Source organism: Balaenoptera ricei, chromosome 6 (assembly GCF_028023285.1).
Source record: "Balaenoptera ricei isolate mBalRic1 chromosome 6, mBalRic1.hap2, whole genome shotgun sequence".
Classification (NCBI taxonomy): domain Eukaryota; kingdom Metazoa; phylum Chordata; class Mammalia; order Artiodactyla; family Balaenopteridae; genus Balaenoptera; species Balaenoptera ricei.
The window spans coordinates 86,995,845-87,019,791 of NC_082644.1; positions in this window are offsets into that span (position 1 = coordinate 86,995,845).

The following is a 23,947-nucleotide window of genomic DNA, read 5'->3' on the forward strand; positions in this document are numbered from 1 at the left end:
TGTCAAGGAGGAACCAGGGGCGGCTTCAGGAGTGCGGTGGGGCAGAAGCTAGACCTCAGGAGCACAAGAGAATTGCTGAGAAGTAGAGACAAGAAGTTCAGACCACATGCTCATGGATTTGGCTGCAAGAATGATTGGATGGAGCCTAGACAGGTAAGACCTATGAAGATGAAGATTGAAGGCAGAAGGGAAGGAGAATGAGGATGAGGATAAGTATCGGATCTTGGAGGCAGAAAAGTGTTGGGTAGGAGAAAAAGAGAGAACTTCAGTATGGCATTTCTGGTTTGCAAAGTGCTTTACAAATAGCAGTCCTTGATGCAATTTGATCTTTTAAGTACTAATATTCTACGGTCTGTGGATATCATCTCCATTTTTTTTCATATCCACAAATAGACTCCAAGCAGATGGGATGAGGTTTAAAGAGAAATCCTTTGGTCAGAAGGGGATATTAGAGTGTGGCTATGGAGGAAACTGTCCAGCGGTAGAGTCTCCAGGGGTACCACCACTGACTTGCTCATTGCTGAATTCAATTACTGCATTATCTCTTCCTGTCCCCTGACTCGGTTGACCACTTCCTCCATCTGGAACTCCCTCTGCTTTTGATTTTATTCTCTTCTGGTTTTCCTAACACTCCTTCTCAGTCTCCTTTTCAGACTCTTCCTCTGTCTGCCCCTTAGATGTTAATGCCAAGCCATTAACATCTCTTCCTGCTCTTCGCACTTCTCTAGATGTTCTCATTTGTCCTGTGGCTCATGATGGTTCCCAAATCTGAATCTCTGGCCCAGACCTCTCTCCTCAGCTCCAAGCCCCCATGTCCACCTTTCCATTATACAGTTCCATTTAGATGTCCCATAGGCACTTAAAAGGCAACGTTTCTAGACCCAAACTTTTTATCCCCCCAAACTCTATTTTCTCCTATAATCCTTGTCTTTAGGGCGACTATACACCCCAGGTTACCTGGGATAGTCTCAGTTTAAGCCTGTTGTCCCAGCATAATTATTAATAATCCCTGCTTTTACTCTGAAAAATGTCCTGGTTTGAATGATATAAGGTCACTTTATTCATTTTTGACAGTGGCATGACCATTCAAATGCCTATGCCAGGAACTTCATATTTATCCTGAGCCCCCTCTTGCATAATTCCCACATTCTATATTGTTCATCTCACGCCAGTAGACTGAGACCCTGGAGGACAGGGACAGTGTCTTTTTCACTTTGATATTCCCAGTGTCAAGCACGGAGTCTGGCCTATAGAACACACTCAATAAATGTCAAGTAAAGGCTATGAAGATGGAGTTAAGGGATAGAATTAGAATCACAGAATATTAAAGCTGGAAGGGCAGGCCTTTAGGCCTGTCTTCTCATTTTATATAAGGAAATTGAGGCCCAGTGTGGTCAATGGACTTGACCAAAGTCACATGGCCAGTTAGTGGCAGGGTCAGTATTGGGCCCCATATCTGTCAGAACTTATCTAAGGCTCTTTTCTAGGTGGTTTCAATTTTCTTCATTAAGTAGAGGGAAAGCTTAGCCGTCACCCTTCATCAGGTTCACTGTGTGCGTATGCGTGTATGTGTGTGTGTCCTAGGGATTTGGGGTGCGGTATGGAGAGGGAAGAATAGATATTCTTGTTTCCAGTAGTGTTCAAAAGAGCTGAGCAGACCTTTCAAGGCTTATCTGAGAGGCATTATACCCGTTTTCTGTTGCAGATATTTTCACCTCCTTAACATTGCCAGACCAAGTGAAAATAAAATCTGATCTGACAGGAGCTCAGGTGTTATCTTTTTTTTTTATAAATTTATTTATTTATTTATTTTTGGCTGCATTGGGTCTTTGTTACTGCGTGTGGGCTTTCTCTAGTTGCGACGAGTGGCTCGCGGGCTCTAGAGGGCAGGCTCAGTAGTTGTGGCTCACAGGCTTAGTTGCTCCGCGGCATGTGGGATCTTCCCGGACCAGGACTCGAACCCGTGTCCCCTGCATTAGCAGGCGGATTCTTAACCACTGCGCCACCAGGGAAGCCCCGGATGTTGTCTTTTGTTTGTGTTTTTAAACTTAGAATCAGATACTATGAAACACATCCTCAGCAAGGCGAATGGGAGGCTATGATATCCTTTATTGCTCCGTCTGACTCTTGTGTTGGTGGATGCAGAGATTCTAGAAAAGAGGCTGTCTGACTGCCTTTAGTAGAATCCTTTCCCCCTTCTTTTAGTTCACCTCTGATTCTTCTCTTAGTCTTGCCTTGGCTAAGACATCATTTGATTTTGAAAAAAAAAATCATTCCCTTTTCTGAATTTTTTGTTTCTCATTTGTAAAATGAGTAGGTTAGGCTATATGCTCTCATAGCTGCTTCTAGCCCTGAATTCCATCATGTTAAGGCTCCTCTGTCCATTGCTTGGAGCAGACTTAGACATTCATATCTGTTATATATATATTGTATGTGTAAATATGTATGTGTGTATGTATATATATATATATATATATATATATATACATATATATATATATATATACCAAAATCTATGACTCTGCTTTGTTCTTGGCCAGACTGAATATCTCTCCTATTCTAACACTTGATACTTAAACTCATCATTCCTTAAATGTCCAATCCTCTTTCTTTTCTAAACACTCTAATAAGCTTATTATTTCAACCATTTATATTTAACATTAAAGTTTAATCATGAAGTTGTTAACCATAGAAAATTATTAAATCAGTGAGTTTGGAATGAGCATGGAACAGCTGAAAAAAATGAGTGAGTATTTCAAAATGAACACTTTGGAAAAGAAATTTATGCATAGAAAACAATGGAGAATTACAATTAAGAGCTCTGGGGATCTCAAACTGATTTGTCCAGCTATTACATAGTCATTTCAATTTAAATTAAAATTGTAACTATTTTCTAGTCTACTAAAAATATGAGGTGTCACATTAAGAGTTTTAATGGTGCATTCTCTGGGGAATGCAAAAATGTGAGATTGTAGCACATAAATAACTATATAGTGAAGAGTGAATAAATTCTCTGCCAAAAATGAATATGATAAAAACAGAAATGACAGTGGATTATTTTATTCCCTCTAGTGAAGCGCAGCTCACACATTAGAGCAAAGAAATAGTTCACAGGGTGTCTAATTCCATATCACTTTGTCAGAGCTGATGAAAAGAACAACACAAAAAATTTTAACTGGTTGATGAACTCAGGCATAAATGAGGCCATATATTTTGTTCCCAAAGTAAAATATTTTTTTAAGCCTCAGAAAGTGGGTTGATATTAATATTTGATAGCCCTGATTCATAGAAAATAGGATTAGTCAAGGTTTTAACCACTGTAGAACATGTTTAAGGCAATCAAACTTCTAGAGGGGAAAAAAAAAGATTAAGTCAAAAGCAGGAGGTGTGGCTTCCTGGAGTAGGCTAAACCCTGTTTTGTCTCTGTGTGTGTGTATGTGTGTGTTCATGTGTGGTCATGTATGCTAGAATGGTTGATCAGAGTGGGTGGAATTCTGATGATAGAACACAGAAAATTTTGGATTTTATTGTAATACAAGTGAATTAAGAGAAAAGAATCAGCATCTGAACATCTGGAGAAAGGAGTTAATTGAAGTAAGAACCAGGGACAAAGGAGTTACTATAAGTTTGTTTGAGCTTGCTGGTAACCAAGATAAAGAGGAACCTAGTGGGTTTTATAAATCTTGTTGTTATATCAGTGTTTTCCTATTCCTAAGTTCCTGGAGGAATTTGTTGTTTAGAGCAGTGGTTCTCAAACTTGAGTGTACTTAATAATTATCTGGGGAGTTAAAAAAATAGTGGTGCATGAACCCTGCCTCTAGAGATTCTGTTTAATTTGTTTGGAGTGAGACATGTGCACCTATATTTTTTAGAAGCTCCTCAGGTGGGTTTAAGGCACAGCCAGACCTGTGGCTCAGTGATGTAGAAACTTAAGGAGAACAAATGAGTAATCGCTGTTCTGCAGAAGATGCAGAAACTCTTAATACAACCAATTATCATATTGATTCTTAATACAAGAGGGGTATTGATTCGTAATTCAGTGAAGGCATTTATAAAACAATTCAAATTCAGTTTTCCTACCACATCTGTATTTTCCGTAATCCATTCCTGAAAATCAGACATTTTGCACACAATCACTAACTGGGATCCAATTTTCCATCATTTTAAATGGGAAAAAATTTCAGTGTGTCACATGCAACCCAAACCTCTAAACCAAATTTTACTAAAACACAGTCAAATGTCTGTTTAAATTTAAGTTACAAATGATCATATTAGGATGTAAAAAGGCTTACAACATCCCTTCCTGTTGTTATGTGATAAATAGGGAGCTCAGCTTGGTGCTTTGTGATGGCCTATTTGGGCGGGATGGGGGGTGGGGAGGAAGGTCCTAGAGGGAGGAGATGTGTGTATGCGTATGGCTGATTCACTTCACTGTGCAGCAGAAACTAACACAACATTGTGAAGCAATTATACTCCAATAAAACAAAAAAACCCCAAAAAACAGTTGTTTGTGCACAGTGACAAGGCTTCATTTAGGGCCAGCTTCATCTGAGACACACCTCCTTTTTGTTGTCTCCTGGTCTGCTTTTCAAAATTTTGTATAAGATTCTGTTGATCTACCAATTATATTTGCAAAAAAACCTGGAGACTTTTCTCATGCATTGTTTTGTTAAGAATGTCATGATGAGTTTTTGTGATAAATTTTTTAATTAAAATTTTTTTCCTTTATGACTACTGGCTGAAATATTATGTTGAAAGATATGTATGTTTTATGAAGTTTGGGTATTCCTATTCTAAGAGGCATTCTACCAGGATAACGTTAAACAGGGAGACATTTTATATTTTAAAAGTCCAAGTTGGATGAACAGGGGTGAGAATTAAATTAGTAAGGATTTTTTTTTTTTTTTTTTTTGGTGGCGAGTAACATAACACCCTCCCTAATTAAAGTAGGTATTCATGGCAAGAAGTCCAGAGGTGAATGGTCACAGCAACTTAATGTGATCAAGGGCTATGGCTATGCCCACCTGCTTTACGCTTTACTACACTCATGATGTTGGTGATGTCTCCCCTCATGGTCACAAGATGGCTGCAGCAGCCCCAAGCACCATGTCTTCCGTAAACAGAGTACAAAAGTAGGAAGGGAAGCCAGTGAGAGAACTCACCCTATTAAGTCTCTCTTTACATCAGGAGCAAAATCTTTTTCACAAGCCTTCAAGCAGAATTCTTCTAACATCTCATTAGCAGAAATGGGTTACATGTCTATCCATATCTATAAAGGAGACTGGGGAACTGGTTATCTTGCATTTACAAGCTCTATCATGTAAAGAAGATAGGGGAGAGGAAGGGCCAGTAGCAAGGTCAATAGGGTCCAAATTCTATCATTAATGAGCGGTGTGTCCTTGGGCAGGTCTCTTACCCTCCATAAATTGATAGGGTTTTCTGACAGAGCACTTTTGCTTGGATTTGAAGATGTTACTTATAAAGATTTGTCTTAATTGGAAAAGAGAATCTCTTTGGAGATTCTCAGGGCACCTTGCCATATAAAAATCTCTAACACATTCTGCAGTAAAGACAACAGTTTAACTGTCCAACCCAGCATTTCCAAAATGCATTTGACCACAGAACCTTTTTAAAAAAATTCTATTTATTTATTATCATTATTTTTTCTTGGCTGTGCTGCATGGCTTGCACGATCTTAGTTCCCCAACCAGGGAGTGAACCCTGGGCCCCGGCAGTGAAAATGCCGAGTCCCAACCACTGGACTGCTAGGGAATTCCCCAGAACCTTTTTTATAGACCAGAAACTTGTTAATATGCAGCCAGTGTTCTGTGGAACTCTTCAGAAAACACTGTCCTGTTAGACTGAAGTTTCTTGAAGATAGAGCCTTCATCTTTAAATTTCTCTGAGTACTGAGTTAAGTTTCCAGATAACTGCCACTCATCATTCATAGCTTCAATCTCACTTCCTCAGGGAAGACATCTCATCCATCAAACTAGGTTGGAAGATAGATATAGATATATAAAATATTATCTATCTATCTATATCTATATTCCTGGTCTATTTTGGTATGTGTCCTGTATAAATATATCCTGCCCTCTTCTTTTTTACCCTCCAGTTGCAATAAATTATCAGGTATGATTATGTATGGTCTATCTTACCAAATAGACTGTAAGCTCCCTGAGAACAGGCATAGTTTTTTTTTGTTTTTTAAAATTTTTATTTATTTTACTTATTTTTGGCTGTGTTGGGTCTTCATTGCTGTGCGCAGGCTTTCTCTAGTTGCGGCGAGCGGGGGCTACTCTTTGTTGAGGCACGCAGGCTTCTCATTGCCGTGGATTCTCTTGTTACGGAGCACGGGCTCTAGGCGCGTGGGCTTCAGTAGTTGTGGCATGCGGGCTCAGTAGTTGTGGCACATGGGCTTAGTTGCTTCGCGGCATGTGGGATCTTCCCGGGCCAGGGCTCGAACCCGTGTCCCTGAATTGGCAGGTGGATTCTGAACCATTGCGCCACTGGGGAAGCCCCAGGAATAGTTTCTTATTCACTGCTTTGTCTCCAGTGCCTATCACAGTGGCTAGCACATAGCAGGTGTTTAGTACATATTTTTGAATGAATGCATGCCTCACACATGGTGGACCATGGAGGTGTTTGTGTAATGGAAACCTTGTGTTTTGTTTCCTAGCACTAATCCTCCAACCTCTTCTTTTAGGATTGCTCCCTCCACTCCCCCCCCATTCTATTCATATGGTGGTTCCCACCAATGATTGATTCAGGAATGGGTACCTGGGCCAATAAGCCTCCTCCTGGGGCTTTTAAGATTTGGGATAGAAGAAAGGCCAGATTTCTTTCTTCTTAGTGGTTAAAAACAGAAGAGGTGAAGGTCAGGAATCACTGATAACCATATTTCCTTTCCTTTGAACCTGAGAATTGGAGAAGACTGATATGGGAATTGAGAGAGAGAGCGAGAGGGAGAGAAAATTACAGATACCAGCCAGAGAAGGGAGACGAAAAGTGTGGTGACCAAGATTGAGCTTCTGGGTTTTGCCCCTGGGACCTAGGTGCATTCTTGTTCTTGGGTTTCATGAGATTCTCTTTAATCCTTACACTAACTTCCTCTTTCTTGCTTAAGTTCATATGAGTTGATTTTCTGCTTCTTGTGAATCCTAACTAGTATAATTTGCTAAATGAATTAATAATTGAGCATGAGTCGGATGGAAAAAGAAAGGGGACATAGGGCATCTGGGTTCATGAGTGTATATAAAACAGTGATCAGAGAGGGACTGAGTTGAATTCAGACTTGGTGAACTAGGACACAAGCAGGGCATGCCAGATTCAGGAGAAAGAAACATTCAATCTGTTTATGCACAAGGTGGTTTTGAGGATCAAATGAGTTAAAAGGCGTAAATGTGCTTTAAAAGCTGAAATAGAAGGAATCTTTTCCGTAAACCCAAAATATGCATTCTGGTGGGAGGGGGTGGTTGGTAAAAAAGACAACAAAACCCCCAAACCACAGGGATTACCATGAAACGTGAGGGCCACCGTTCTGCAGCCATCATCACCCCCTCTCACGCCCAGACCTCTGCTGCTTCCCTGCAAAGAGCACTCAGCCCCACGCTGCCACAGCACCTGGCTCAGCTGCTCTCTGCATGTGTGTTCAAAGTCATTCTGCTTCTTCTTCCTTGTCTGTCCTGCCTGGAGACACTCTCAGACTGTGTGAAGGACACCATCAGGGCCACTGTAGGGTGACTCTGGTGACTGAATAATGCATGAAACCAGCAGTGGCCAAGGGGGAAACTCCCCAAGTGGGTGGTGGGTTGAGGACAGGGTCTGGTCTCCATCTGTGGGGACCTGACTTTCCTATCCATGGGATCTTTCAGATTGATGGATCAGTCCATATGGATGAAGTACCTTTAGTAGGTTTCCTGAAGTGTTTCTTAGTTGTACTGGAAGAAGGTATGGTGACAAATTAGACAATAGTGCTTAATAGTTTACGAAGGATGCTCATGTCCAATTCATCTCATTTGGGCCTCACAATAGCTCCGGGAAGTAGAGGGGTCAGGGGTTGTTGTCTATCATCTATTGAGAAGGAAAATGAGACCCCAAGAAATCATGACTTGCCAAGAGAAGATCAGTCTTGTGGGGTGACTTTTAAAAAAATACTCCTAGATTAACTGAACTCACAAGATTCTTCCGTTCTTAAGGCAAATTAGAAAGTTTTGCCTGCTCTGTGTTTCCCATTTATAATTAGAAAAAATTATGGTAAAATATACATAACATAAAATTTATCATTATAACCACTTTAAGTGTATAATTAAATTGCATTAACTACGTTCAATGTTGTACAACTATCACCTGTATCTAATGCGGGAGCTTTTTGGTCATCCCACGCAGAAACTCTGTGCATTAAATAATAACTCCCCATCCCCCCACCCCCACCCCCTGGCAACCACCAATCTACTTTCTGTCTCTGAGAATTTGCTTATTCTAGGTACTTGATATAAGAGAAATCATACAATATTTGTCCTTTTGTGTCTGGCTGATCTCATTTATCATAATGTCTTCAAGGTTCATCCAAGTTGTAGCATGTGTTAGGATTTCCATCCTTTTTAAGGCTGAATAATATTCCATTGTATATATATACCACATTTTGTTTATCCATTCATCTGTTGATGGACTCTTGGTTGCTTCCACCTTTTGGCTATTGTGAATAATGCTGCTGTGAGCATTGGTTTACAAGTATCTGTTAGAGTCCCTACTTTCAATTCTTTTGGGTATATACCTAGGAGTGGAATTGCTGGATCACGTGGTAATTCTTTTTTTTTTTAAATTTTGTATTATTTTTGGCTGCATTGGGTCTTCACTGCTGGGTGCAGGCTTTCTCTAGCTGCGGCGAGCAGGGACTACTTTTCGTTGAGGTGTGCGGGCTTCTCATTGCGGTGGCTTCTCTTGTTGCAGAGCACGGACTCTAGGCACCCAGGCTTCAGTAGTTGTGGCTTGCGGGCTCTAGAGCGCAGGGTCAGTAGTTGTGGCGCACGGGCTTAGTTGCTCCACGGCATGTGAGATCTTCCCGGACCAGGGATCGAACCGTGTCCCCTGCATTGGCAGGTGGATTCTTAACCACTGTGCCACCAGGGAAGTCCCACGTGGTAATTCTATGTTTAACTTTTTGAGGAACCACCATACTGTTTTCCACAGTGGCTACACCACTTTCCAGTCCCACCATTCTTTCTATTTTTAAGCTAAAATTCATCCTCTGCCACAGCTCTCCAGCATCACCCATTCATCTCCACTCCCCAAACATCCACCCTGTATACAAAGCGGATGTGCCTGTCCCACTTATTAGAGAAAAAAAAAAGTTGCATTAATAGTTAAAAGTGTGGTATTACGGCTGTGTCTGGCAGTAGGTGATTGATGGCCTCCATTACACCCCATTAGATATTTTATTCTTGTTAAATGAAGAGCAGCCAACTTTGTCAAGTATTTTTAGCTCCCTCTGGTCTTATTGGTCCAATCTATTCTTCAGGACGGCCTGTAAATGGCCACATATGGCTGAGTGTCTGCAGGACGGATGGCCGTGCAGCTGGCGTTCATTGGCCACCAATTTACCCCGGCCCCCTTCATTGTGAGCCTGACAGCGCCGGGGAGCCTTGTAGATCTAACCAAATATATCTGTTTTCTAATTGTCTATTTATCACCTTCTGGGGATTTGTGGGCCTCCTATCTGAAGGCAAAGGGGGGATGGCCTTGAACAATGATCCTTGTCAAGGCTCTCGCTCGCTCTAAATTAGGGCCTAGTTGCTAAATAACTAATTTAGTCCTGCTATCAAGCTGAAAAAGTGGGTATTCAGTGCAAAGTGCCAGCTGGGGAATTGATTATGTCTTCTCTCAGCGAGTGTGATAAACCTGCCGCTGAGCCACTGTGGAAGGCTGGAGACAGCTCCCCGGGGGCAGCGGCATTTCATCACCGAGAATCGGCAGAGGGGCCAGGTCCACTCCCCGTGTGGCAGCTGAAGTCTGGGGCACTGGGCTTGCTCCGCCGTGGTGCGCACGGGGACTCTGGCCCTCTCCTCGTCTTCCTGGTCTGTGGCTTCTGCTTGGAGCCGAGGGGACCTTTGCATCTGTCAGAGCATGGACCAAGGTGAGAACTGGGGAGGGGAAAGGAAGGTCATCCTGACAGCTCCAATTTCCAATTAGAGTGAGATTATTGAAGATAGCCCAGGCCTGGGGTAGGGGAGGTGGGAGGAAGTAAATGGGAATAAGAGGTTCTTAAGAAAATGTATTAATAACAACTACCAGATTTTGAGCAGAGAAGGAGGCTGGGTAGCTGAGAATAGAGAGTTATGGTTTACTGTTTGGAAAATCTAACAACAAAAACAACACCAGCAATCAATTACTCAGCCCTCCCCTGGGCCAGGCTCTGTGCCAGGAGTCTTCAAATCCGTGATCTCCTTGAATCTTCTCAACATCCAGGCAGATCAGGGTTCCTATCCCAATTTGTACTTGGAGAAAAAGAATTTCAGAAATGTTACCTAATCAACTTGTCAAAGGCTGAACTCTGCCCATAAATATCTTCCCCATCCAATTGTTTACAATGCCTGAAATGCCTCCGTTGTTCCTTCATTCAGTTGGTCTTTGTTGAGTACCCTTCTGGGTGCCAGGAGCTAGTGTGGGGACTCAGTCAGACCAGGTCCTGCCTTCATGGAGCTGATCTTCTAGCGGGGGAGACAGACTACACAGTGGCTCTCAACACAATCAGACACAAAGGCCCCTTTGGAACTCAAATCTTTTGAATGGTTCCTTTGTCATTCTGAAACTAAATTCACAGATAACACATTCCACTTTTTTTTTTTGTCATATAAAGATTTTATTAGAGGTAATCTATTAGGAAGTAAATGTTTTCAACCAAAGGAGTAAAAGACAGTAATGCATCTGGAAAACGAGTGAGACCATTTTATCCATACTTCCTTTCTCCAGAGAGGTACATTCTTTGCATTGTTTTTTCCAAAACACTTAAAAAAATTTTTTTTTGGAGTATAGTTGCTTTACTTTAACACAACATTGTTGTGTTAGTTTCTACTGTACAGCAAAGTGAATCAGCTATACGTATACATATATCCCCTTTTTTGGATTTCCTTCCCATTTAGGTCACTACAGAGCATTGAGGAGAGTTCCCTGTGCTATACAGTAGGTTCTCATTAGTTATCTATTTTATACATAGTATCAATAGGATAACACATTCCACTTATTCACATAATTTAAAAAATCAATATAGCCTTTTACTGTAATGTAATAGAGAAATAATAGGAAAGTAATTTTAATAAAGTGATATGTATTTCAATATTCAAATGTTTGGTCATAAGTACACCAGAAAGCATCATGAAGCATTTCGATGCTCACTTACTTATAATGAATGTTTGAATTTAAGGAAAAAAGAGATAATGTCTAACTGAGTGTTGATGACATTTTCTCTTTATCTTTGACAATTTGAAATAAGGGTTAAAAAAAAGATATTGGTAAATATACTTAGAATTGCTTTGAATGTGACAGCTACAAATGCAGACTGATACAACTGTAATAACAGTGACTCAAATATCATGAATGGTATTGCCACTGAGGATGTCATTTTCTGAAATGAGGAAACTCCAAGTTGAAGAAAGTAAGGTAATCTCTTGCTTTCCATGGTAGTTGCATTCCTGGAAAAGTCAGCGTCAATTAAACCAAGCATATGATCCTTTTTGTGTAAGATGGAGCGTGAGTCTAGATTTAGATAATTATGAGTGGTTTTTGACCCACATGGATGTCTGGTTAAAATTCAGATGTTGTAAGGGTGTGAGACAACCCATGACTTGCTTTGCAATCACCGGGGGTTGGTTCTGCCCTATTGAGAATTGCTGAACTATATAAAAGACAAGTAAATAAACAAGAAAATAATAAGTAGTTATAACTACAATGAGCAAAATAAAACTGGGTGACAGGCCATAGAGTGTTTGAGGAGCTGCTTTGGAGTAGGAGGTCAGGGTTTCTCGTTTGGGTTAAGTGGTCCCTCTAAGCCCAGATGCTCCTGGGGAGGAAGAAGCAGAAGCATAGCATCCTTTGGAGGATTTATGACTCTGTGAGGGAGTCAGAGGGTGGGGGGGGGGGGAAGGAGGGTCTGGAAGTTGGCCAGGCTGGAGGTCCAGAAGACCCAGGCTGGGTGCTGCTTTACCAGTTATTGAGTGACCTTGGGCAAGCCACTTTTTTCTTTGTGAGCCTCAGTTTTCTCACCTGTCAAGTGGAAAGAATGATGATCACATTGTCCTCTTTTCAAGTTAATGAGAAGATCCAAAGTGATGGGAGCAAGTGTTTTATACACTGTAAAATTCTAAGAGGCCTTATTTGTAATGGGAAAAATTAGAAACAACTCAAAAGCCTCCAAAAAAAAAGGAAATTTTTTTTTTTTCACACACACACACTGTATTTTATTTTTACAAGAGATAAATAGACTGACACCAAGCATTGTACATGGATGACCACAACCAAAGCAACAATGATTGCAATTACCAAACATGAAACACATTCATACTATGTCATAATATTGACATTCAGTCCAGTAATCCTCCAGGAAATTATTTTTTTAAAAAAAGCATGGTACAATCAGTTAGTAGATTATATAATCATTAAAATGTTGTGAAATAATAGTTAATGCTATAGAAAGCTGTTCACAGGGTGTTAAGTGAGAAAAGCCAGTTACAAAATAATATGGAGGGTATGATGCTATGTTTGCAATTAAGAGAGGAAAAGCATGGGCTTCCCTGGTGGTGCAGTGGTTAAGAATCCGCCTGCTAATGCAGAGGACACAGGTTCGAGCCCTGGTCCGGGAAGATCCCACATGCCTTGGAGCAACTAAGCCTATGCGCCACAACTACTGAGCCTGCGCTCTAGAGCCTGCGAGCCATAACTACTGAGCCCTCGTGCCACAACTACTGAAGCCTGCATGCCTAGAGCCTGTGCTCCGCAGCAAGAGAATCCACCACAATGAGAAGCCCATGCACTGCAACAAAGAGTAGCCCCCGCTCCTCACAACTAGAGAAAGCCCGTGTGGCAATGAAGACCCAACGCAGCCAAAAATAAATAAAAATAAAGTTCCCTTTAAAAAAACAATTAAAAAATAAAAAATCAGAGAGGAAAAGCAGGCAAATAAAAAACCATCAACAAACAAACAAAACAGAATTGGAAGGATGCCAAAAAAATAACTGATGTTATCCCTGGGAATTAGAGTTCATTGTAATTGTCTTTTTGTTTCTCTGTATAATGAACTGTACCATTTTTGAAATAAGAGATCAAGTTGCAAACATGATTTTTAACATAGTTGTCACACACCAAGCTCCCTGCTAGAATCACTGTGTGTCTGGGTGGGTGGCCAGTTTGCTATCTTCTTTTTTGCATTTCACACATGCAAAGATCAGCAGTGTGACCACTTGTTGCCCAGGGAAAGCTTGTGTTGTCCCCAGGAACATCTGGTTGTTTTTATATTATGTTCTCTGCCGTCAGAGCTTAAGTCTTGAAGCTCGAAGTTCTTACAGATGTACAGGGTTCTGGGCTAGGTGCCATTATTTTAATCCCCATGACAGCCCTATGAGGCAGACATTATTACCCCCACTTAATAGGTAAGAAAAGTTAAAGCTTGAAAGATTAAGTGACTCACTACTGGTCATACGTTTCCTAAGTGGAAGAACAGGATTTAAATCTGGGATGTCTAATTCCCAAAGAGAACTCTGAGCCACTGGGCATAAGTTTGTAACCACTTGGGAGATTAATTATTGGCCAAGTTTTCATGTCTCTATAAATGCAGTTGAAAAATGCCTAGAGCTTCAGTGTCCTCCTGGCTAAAGAGCCACCTCACAGCCTGGCTGGGAGCCTTAGCGGGGTAGCAGAGGAGAAGGCTCCAGGGTGCGGTCTGTACAGAGGAAGCACATGGTAAACATGGCTTCCTTTCTCTGGCTTGGGTCGGGGTCGGGGTCGGGATGATAGCCCTGCCATCAGCCTCTCTCTGCCCAAACTGGAACCCATTGTACTGGTGGGCCAGTCTTGGGGGAGATTCCAATGAAGGACTCTTGGGACCTGGAGAGCAGCCCCTGTGAAGCCCCAACCTGGGAGGGAGGGTCTTGAATTTAGCCAAAGACTCCAACACCCAACTGTTCATCCACCCAGCCACTCACCCATTATCTCTCAGAAAAGAGAGATTTACTATCTATTCAAATCCTTACTAAGTCTTTTCTGTTACAGGGCTCACTCTCAAACACCTAATATTAACCCACAAAGCACTATTTGGGGATGACATATTAGCTCCCAATAACTTCAGTCAATGCTATGCTTCAAATGCTTATAAACGTCACTTAGGCAAAAATGGAGACAAAAACACTAAGCACAAATTTAGTCATTTTTCCTTATAATTGCAAGTGTTGGATGTTATAAACAAGCCTTTTAAAGATCCCTTTAAAAAACAATACACTCTAAGTGGTTACTTTGCAGAGCTCATGAATAGAGAATGGGTAATTGGGGCTAGGAGTATAATTTCCAGTGACAGCATCATCCTAAAATGCAAACCATCCTGTATCTTAACTGACTTGGATGGAAGTGAAGATGATGTTCTCTGGAAAGCTGTGTTAGATGACTCGGGACGTGGCTCTAGTGGTGGCAAAGATACCAATGTCAAAGCTGTATGTGAAGAGGATGAATATAACTATTTCATGAATTAAATGTGAACGTGGAAAAACAGTATTCCTAAATATATTTGTAATTCATATAAGACTTTATATTAGTATGTTAATTTTCAATGAACATATTAATTTATAATTACTATATTGGTATAGTAATATGTTTTATATAAGTTACTTGACATATATGTGAAATTCAATTTTAAAATTTATTAAATAAGTAGACCTCTATCTCATCTATATTCCTATAAGTATATACATGCAAATTGGTCGAAAGCTTTGTTCTGGAAATTTCTATAGGGAAAAGGCAGATCTCTCCATATTTGAGGTTGTCACATGGGTAGACATATTAACTGTAGGCCTACTATGTGCCAGGCATGGTATCAAGCACTCAGTGAGGGAGCTTTGGGGGAGTAGAAACCAGAGCCCCAAACCATCATCTGAGTCCTGAGGGTCTGACTGACCCCTTCATCTTCCTGACAGCCAGACTGCTGGAGCCCAAAGGGAGGTGAACCCTTGCACAAAATCACACAGAAAAAAACCCGAGTTCTGTGGCGAAGAGAGGAATGAGAGCAGGCAACCAGGCAAACCTGCTCTGGTAGCCAAAGACCATCCTTTCCACACAGTAGCGTCCCTGTCTCTGAGCCTGAGCTTGGCCTAAAGGAAAGCAAAGAATTGGTGCTCCCAACGTGAGATATGTGTTCTGCTGTGGGGAGGATGCATCCACTTGCTGGGACAGGCTGGTGTCTAAAATAGGGTTGATATCAGTGCGGTTAACCATTTTTTCTCAATGCTCCCTAAAATAGTTTTGAAAATTTGTATCCCTTCTTGAGCATTTAAAAGTTGACATCTAGAATATCTGAAGCAATTTTAAATAATTTTAAATAAACAATTTAAAATATTTACAAAGGATGTAATGTCTGGTGTACTATAAATATAGACATTGTAAGATAAAACTCTCACATCGCTATTTTAAATGTGTCCAATAAAATACAAATATCATAGCAATTTTATACCCACCACCAGCCTTTTAAAAAAATACACGAATGAGTTCTTATTTAACAGTAGGAAATTATATTTCCAATCCACTTCCCCCACAGAATTTTATTCTAATGTAATGTATTTTTATGCTTGAAAGTCTTTTATTGATTTTCCTATCATACTTCTCTGAAACAAAAAGATGTATATAAATTGAATTTTTTAATTTCCTGTGACCATAAGCCTCTAAGAATTAAAAAAAATTCTTCTGGATTGAGCTATCATTTCAGCTATTAGTAATACAAACTTGATTAAAATAACATGAATGTACTGCAAATTTTTTTTAATTAATTAATTTATTTATGGCTGTGTTGGGTCTTCGTTTCTGTGCGAGGGCTTATTTTTCTTCTAGTTGTGGCAAGCGGGGGCCACTCTTCATCGCGGTGCGCGGGCCTCTCACTATCGCGGCCTCTCGTGTTGCGGAGCACAGGCTCCAGACGCGCAGGCCCAGTAATTGTGGCTCACGGGCCTAGTTGCTCCGCGGCATGTGGGATCTTCCCAGACCAGGGCTCGAACCCGTGTCCCCTGCATTGGCAGGCAGATTCTCAACCACTGCGCCACCAGGGAAGCCCTGTACTGCAAATTTTGATAGTTATTAAACAGTTAAATTTTATTGGAAATGTTTCTCTTAATGAGATGGATGGGGGAAGACCACCTCATACAGCCATGAAGTCTGTGCACCACAAAACTCCAGGGAGAGCCATTCACATAGACTATGATGCAGATGGCAACCCCTGGAATTATGCAATGAACAACCTGCACAACTGTATGTTGTGGCCCTGGATTTGGGGAGTGGTGTTTATAGAGCCTTGATTAAAGGTGACATTGAGAACACTGTTGAATTGTCCTTTTATTTGATGTCCCAGAAGTTTGGACTCAACAGGACAATACACCATAACAAGATTCAGGGTGAAAAGATACATGAGTCTGTTTGTACAGTAGAAGGGGTGTTGTAGAAGGGAAGATGGAAATGTAAAAGTGGCCTGATGCTTCCACCATAGGCAGATCAGTTTTAGGAAATGTTTCATGTGGAAGTTGAGAACCCAGAAGTAGATTCCCCTAAAGTTATCTGTGCTAGATATCCCCTGGAAAGTCTATATACCCTCAGGAGCTGTGAACCTCTGGGGCATCTCCACAGTCCAGCTAAGGATGCCTACAGAGCTGTCTGTGGTGCTGACCAGATCGGAGGTTTTCTGCCATTAGCCAGATGCTCTGCCTTCTGGCAGGCCCTCTCAGCCAGGACCATCAAATCCACAGAGCCCACCACAAAGCCCAGCCCTGACTGTGGGCCTGGTAAAGCCTCAGACCAGCCTAAGGAAGAACATAATAGTGCCCGCTTGTTTAGAATTAAGTTTCAGGCAGTATTCTCAGCATTTTAGTAATCTCATTTAAACTTCCCTCAAACCCAACAAAATAGGTACTGTTATTCTCGTTCTACAGATGAGAAAACAGAGGCTTGCATACATTAAATACCTTGCTCAAAGTCACATAAGTACATGTGGGAAGGGAGATTTCAAAACTAGTCCAGGTCAGTGAAGCTTTGAAACCTGGGCCCTTTTCTATCCCACCATGTCTCTTTAAAACATGAATGCAGAATGGAACTATTGTATTTATGGTCTACTATGAGCCAAGTGCTTTACACATTATCATATTTAAGTCTCACTACCATCCTACAAGGTAAATACTATTATCTTTTTGTTACAGATGAGGAAATGAAGCCCAGGCTAGTAAGCAGTAGAGCTAGAGTTTGACCCTGGGTCCATCCATCACCAAAGAACAGCCTCTTTCCCCTCCTTTAGGCAGCTCGCTGAGCTGGGATGCCAGCTCTCCAGCCATGACTGAACACAGAGTCCATTACCTTTTACTATAAGTCCCTTGGTATAAACTATCTTGAATTTCCCTGCAAAGAATAAAGGATATAAAAACAATAAAGTCACTGTTGGAAAATTTGGCCTCTGAGTCGTTTTGGCCCAGCCCTACATTTTCCACAATTATTTAGTTTAATTTACTTCCAAGAATGATTCCTAGGCCTGACCGTGTGCCAGGTACCCAGCTAGATGCTGCTAAAGGCATTGGGGATGAAGGAAAAGATGGTCCCTGACCTCAGTTGCTGTCACTTGACATGCAGTCTTGTCTTAAATTCCAGAAAGACAGTGGTCAACATGGAGTCACAGGATCTAGAGGAAGGAGCTGCTTCTGATGGGGGGGGCGGATCTGGAAGGCTTTATGAACATGGTAGAATTTGAACTGGGATGTCACTGCTGTTTAGTTACTTCAGTCAAAACAGGCAGCTTAATCTGAAGGATCTAGAGAGCTATGGCCATATAGTCTTGGCTTGGAGTGCCTGAGTCTGTCTGTCCTGCTGACTGGGAGTTCCTAGGTCACGTCTGTGCAGAGCTCAGGCATAATAGTTTACTGGGCAATAAACTATTAAGCTCATTATAGCATCATTTTGTAAAAATAATTCCAGCTAAATACACCTTGGTTTCTCACAGGACTAGAACAGTAGTTAGTTCTTAACCAAGCACTCTCATTTCCCTTGCAAATAGGGTTGCTCGAGGGCCCTGCTGGGTGGAGTCACCTCTAGGCTCTGCAGATCTCAGGAGCCCTGTGGATATTTTCAAACATGACCTCTGCAAAATCCCATACCCTAGCCAGGCAGCCTCTACCTGAATGCTCCTGAGACAGCCCTGGGAGGATAGTGCCTCCCTGGTGTCCTCCTGTGGTGGTAAGCGGAGTCTCTTCATCAGGGCCCTTCTTGCCCTTTTTCCCTGAACCACACCTGATGGGGGCTAGAGGGCCTAACAAAAACCCCTACTCTCCTGCAGAGTGGGCACCACTAGTTATGGGGGCAGTGTTCTGCAGAGGGACCCTCATGGGCATGAGCTGGGGAAGGGCAGTCCAAATCCTCAAGAGTATCTCAAGAACCAAGATGTAAAGAGATCCTAGCATTTCCCCAGGCAGTGCCCACTGTCTTAGTATATTTTTTCTGCAATCCTGGGCCATTTGACTTCTCTGAGGAAAGCTAGCAAGCTTTTGGAGCACACTCCATTCCTCATTTCCTTTTGTCAGACTTACTCTGTCATGATGCTTTGTTTTCCTTCTTTTGCCATTAAAAGTTTTTTTGTTTTTTGTTTTTGGTAACTTTTGAATTTTAAGACAATGAATTCTGGTCATGCCTATAACATCAGCACCATTTATTGAGTTCCTACCATCTACTAGGTGCTTTTCCTGGGATATTTCATTTCATTCTGCAAAGTGGGCAATGTTGGCCCCATTTTACTGATGAGAAGACTGAGGCTCCCATAGGTGGAGTGACTTGCAAGGTCATAGCTGGTAAGTGACAGAGCCAGGATTTGAACCCAGGTTTCCCTGACTCTAGAGAGCATGTTCTCTGCATGGAGACTCTTGAGCCAGCTCCTCTAGGCCTGTGCCCTGCCTGTCAGCACCTTCTAAAGTGTAGTTTCTGTCACTAAATGCAGCTCAGAGTAAATGGAGGCGCGGCTTTCCTTGATCCACATGTGGCATCAGCACAGCATAAGGACTGGTACCCACCTTGCTGTGTGGCTTTGGACAAGTCATTAACCTCTCTGGACCTGAGGTCCTCATGTATAGAAAAAGCATGGAATGGATGATTTCTCAGGGACTTTGAACTTCCAAAGTCCTGTGCTTCAAATGCCACAGTAAATTTAGGGGCTTTGTGGAACTGCAGTCCATCCAATATTCTCCCCAACTTGACCTTTTCTTAAATTCATTTCATTAATTCTCTTATTCATAAGAACGCGTTTTCATTTCATGGTTCCTATGTTTAGTGCTTTCTCCTGATGATGCTTCTCTTCCCCGGTATAATTTTTTGTTCCATTAATTTCCAAGGACCATTTTGCCAGATCAGAGTGTTAAGAATCATTCACACCTCTTCCATTTGTCTAACCAACCGCTCATCCATTTCTCTCCAGAAATAATTGTATATGGTTCAATAAGTTTATTGTTCAAATCTGTTTACACTTCAGGATGCATCTCATCAGGATTCATTTTAAAGGGTGGAAGCCAGTTTCCAATTATCATTATTACATCTGTTTCTCCAAGTTCTCCAAATATTCTTTTTCTTCATCTGCAGGAGCTGTTTTTTAAAAATTTATTTTTCTTTCATGTTGAAGACAGACTTTAAACGAAAAAATCACTAATTCTTTTCAATATTTACTTGCCTCTGTTTCCCCAACTCACTGGGGCTAGTGAATCACCTGGCCTTGATGATGGGCTTTTTCTGTCTTCAGCACAACTCTGCCTTTATTTTGAGAAGTTCCCCATTAAGAGCTCACTGGGTCTTTGTGATTCTGTCAGGCTGCGGACACAGTGGGCAGGGGAGGTCTGAGAAGGGAGAGAGGGGAAAAAGAAAGAGAAGCAGAAACAGAAATCTAAGAGTAAGAAAAGGGGTGAAAATTTTAAAATGAAGACATTGCCTGTTCTCAGGACAGATGGCAAACCAGTTGTCAGACTAGCCCCAGGTCTGTCTGCTCCTGAACCCTCTCAGACGTGGGGATAGAACTTGGGAATCTGGGGCCCAAAGAGTGGGTTCCAGCTCTGTTCTGCCAGTTAGTCTCTGGGCAGTAAATTCCTTTACCTCTGCCTTAGTTCCTTAGTTGTGAAAGTGGGGATAATAATAGTTCTTGCTTCATAGGTTCATGTGGGGATTTATTCAATTATTTATTGGTTCCTACAATGTGCCAAGCTCTGTACTAAGCACTGAGGATATAGCAGAGAGCAAACCCCAGACCCCATGCCTCTATTTATGGAGTTGTGGTCAGGTCAATATATTCATTACTCATGTAAAATTTACCAGTACTACAAGGGAGTCCACGATGTACATTGGGGAGCCCTGGGAGTCTAGCAGGTGAGGAGAGGGGAGAGCAGAGGCAGGTGTGGCTGGGGCAGAGAGGATGGGAAGCCCAGGTCCCGGTGAAGCGGGGGAGGGGAGAGGGCACCAAAGATGCTTACACGTCATAAAGTAGAGCTCAGCTCTGGGTAGCTGCTCCTATGAGTACTTGAATTGTGACTGCAGGCTTCCCAGGTCCAGCTGACCCCCTGAGGGGGAACAGAGCTGTTTAATGCCTCCTGTCCAACCGTGGGACAGCAGTGACAGGCCCAGAAGGAAGGATCTTAGGGTCAAGGGTCCCCATAGTTGGGGCACCAAGGAGCCTGGACCCACCCGAATGGGGGCCCAGCTGCAAGAGGGTCTGGAGTGAGGTGACATGAGGCAGGGGCCACAGGATTTTCTGAAACTGTCTTCAGCTGTGGTTCATAACCTGTGGCATGTATCAGAACCACCGGGTGAGTTTATTTCAGATGCAGATATCTGGGCTCCATCCCTGGAGGCTGATTTACCAAGTTTGGGCCGCGACCTGGAGTCTGTATTGTAATAAGAGCCCCAGGTTGGGGTCCCCCTGAGAAGCACTGCCCATTGGCAATTTGACCTTCTGAACAAACTTGGGCCCTGTGTGGATTCCTGCAACCTTGGTCAGCAGGGCTGAGAGGCTTCTCAAAGGAAAGGACCCTTTCTGCTTAGGTATGAATGTGCTAATAGTAGCAGCTTCCCAGAACCTAAAACCATTGAGCTTCTTGTCAAAATTCATATAGCAGCATGAAACGGGAATTAAGGAGACATAACCTGGTACATAATTTCAACAAAGCTTCGAGAACCCAGCCAGATGTGCCGTCAGCTGTGGAAACAGCCCAGCAAGTCCAGTGAACATCTGGATCTAGCTCCTGTTGACGGCAGACACTAAGGGAAGGGGGGACATAGGTGGCCTCCCTGGCACTGAAGAGTGGAGGGACCGCTGAGTCAGAGGGGGACCCAGCTGTGGGAATCCTGCCCGACCTAGGGGTCTGCTCAGGTGCAGGCCCTGGAGAAGATGGAGGCAACGGGATGGAGGACTCTTGGACTTGATGGCAGGGTGATCATCCATCCTGGTTTGTCAGGGACTTTGCTAGTTTTAGCACTGAAATTTGCATGTTCCAGGACACCCCTCAGACCCTACTTCTTGACAAGGGAATTGCATTCTCCTGGGGTGATTATAGCTCCACCATTACTGTGTGATCTTGGGCAAGTGTCTTAACTGCTCTAGGTTTTAGTTTTCTGATCTGTCAGACGGGAATAATATTGCTTCCTTCATAGGAGGATTTTTGGGGAGGAGTAAATAAAATGCATGTAGACCCTTACACAGTGCTTGGTACATTTATTCATTTGACAAATATGTTTTGGCCACTATTACCATATTTCACCATATTTCATTGAATCTAAGATGCATGAATTGTATGGTGCACAATGATCAATCTATTAAGGAAAAAAATGCTGCCAATTAAACTTTGACCTGCGGTTGGTTGATTGCAAGTTGTAGCCCACTCTCAGAGATGTGAAACTATGAGAAAAGGCCCAGTTTAGAATCAGCGAACCAGGTAGCACGCTGGGAACCGCTGAGGCTACTGTGGTGAATCAGGCGTTGCAGTCTCTGCCTTTGCTCAATTTGCAGCTCAGGGCAAGCGTCCAGGTGGAGATAATTTTCTAAGAAACCTGAAGTGTAAGCATGTCTCCTTGAAGAATGTGGCAGGTATCTGGTGTTCAATTTAAAACGTCACGATGTGAAGGCAAGTTTCAGGCTGTCCAGTGTGCCAGAGGAGCAAATTCTTGGGTTCCCATTGGGACATGATTGCTTTGTGACCTAGGGCCAGTAGTTGGTGGAACTCTGAGCCTCATGTGTAAAAAAAAAAACGGGTTGATTCAGCTCTGAGGTCCTCCCAGCTTTGCCGTTAGGGGACCCTGTAGGTGTAAAGGCTTCCTCTCCCAATTCTGGGAGCTGCTTCCTCCAAGTTAGATAGCCTGACAAGGGAACTCAGCCTCGCTCACTGCCTGACCTGGGAGGGTGGTGAAGGTGCTTGGGGATGGGCAAAGGAAGCTTCAGGTGTCAGAGTCTGGGACTGGATCGGAACCAGTGATAACATCCTGCCTCACTGTTCCCACTGCTGTTTTCTCTGAAGAAACACACATTTTCCCCGTTATTGTCAATCCCCGATATGGGGAAATTCCATCTGCTGGGGAACGGAGAACAGAACCATAATAGCATCTCCCCTTTGCCCCCAGTATGCTTGATCACCTGATCATCTTCCAGAGGAGGATCCTGTAAGGTCAGGTCGTGGGGCATTTCAGCCCTGTCCTGAGGGAGACGCAGTCATCGCAAACTCTGGGGAGGGCACTGGTTTCTGCTTAGTGCCCAGAAGTAGCACTGAGTTAACTCCTCGGGGGAAAACCCTGGGCTAAGAATGCTGTTTGCCCCGCAGGGCATTCAGGGCCTCCTTTATGCATTTCATTACCTGACACCAATGTCGGCTGATGGGGAAAACGCTGAGTGGACTGAGGGTGGAGCCACCCTTGGGGTCCCTCCTGCTGGAAAACTGGGGTTGTTGTGGGAGCAGAGGGATAGAATTAGAAACCTGTCCCAGGATCCTGGTTGAGGGTAGAAAGTTCCATGTTGAGGTGGGGTTGGAGAGCTGACCTGGTAAAGATGCATCACTTGAAAATATACTTGTTTTTTCCAATTAGATAAGTAATATTTTTTCATTGCAGAAAATCTGGAAAAATACAAATAAAAAAATAAAAGAATAAAATAAAATAAAAATCATGGCAATCTTACGATCTATATTCAACTTCCTTTAAAATTCTGATGTATTTTTTTCTCGGGATTTTTTCTAAACACAGGCCTAATCTGTACTTTTTTTTTTTTTTAATTATTTATTTATTTATTTATTTTTTGGCTGTGGTGGGTCTTCGTTTCTGTGCGAGGGCTTCCTCTAGTTGTGGCAAGCGGGGGCCACTCTTCATCGCGGTGCGCGGGCCTCTCACTATCGCGGCCTCTCTTGTTGTGGAGCACAGGCTCCAGACGCGCAGGCTCAGTAGTTGTGGCTCACGGGCCCAGTTGCTCCGCGGCATGTGGGATCTTCCCAGACCAGGGTTCGAACCCGTGTGCCCTGCATTGGCAGGCAGATTCTCAACGACTCCGCCACCAGGGAAGCCCTAATCTGTACATTTGAGGGGTCCAGAGCAAGAGTACTATTGGAGTCCCATATACCACATGTTTAAATCATTTTCCTAAAAAGGTTGTTTTCTAAAATATTCAAAATTATTAAGATGAGTGGGCAAACTTCTAATTATAATTAGTAAATAT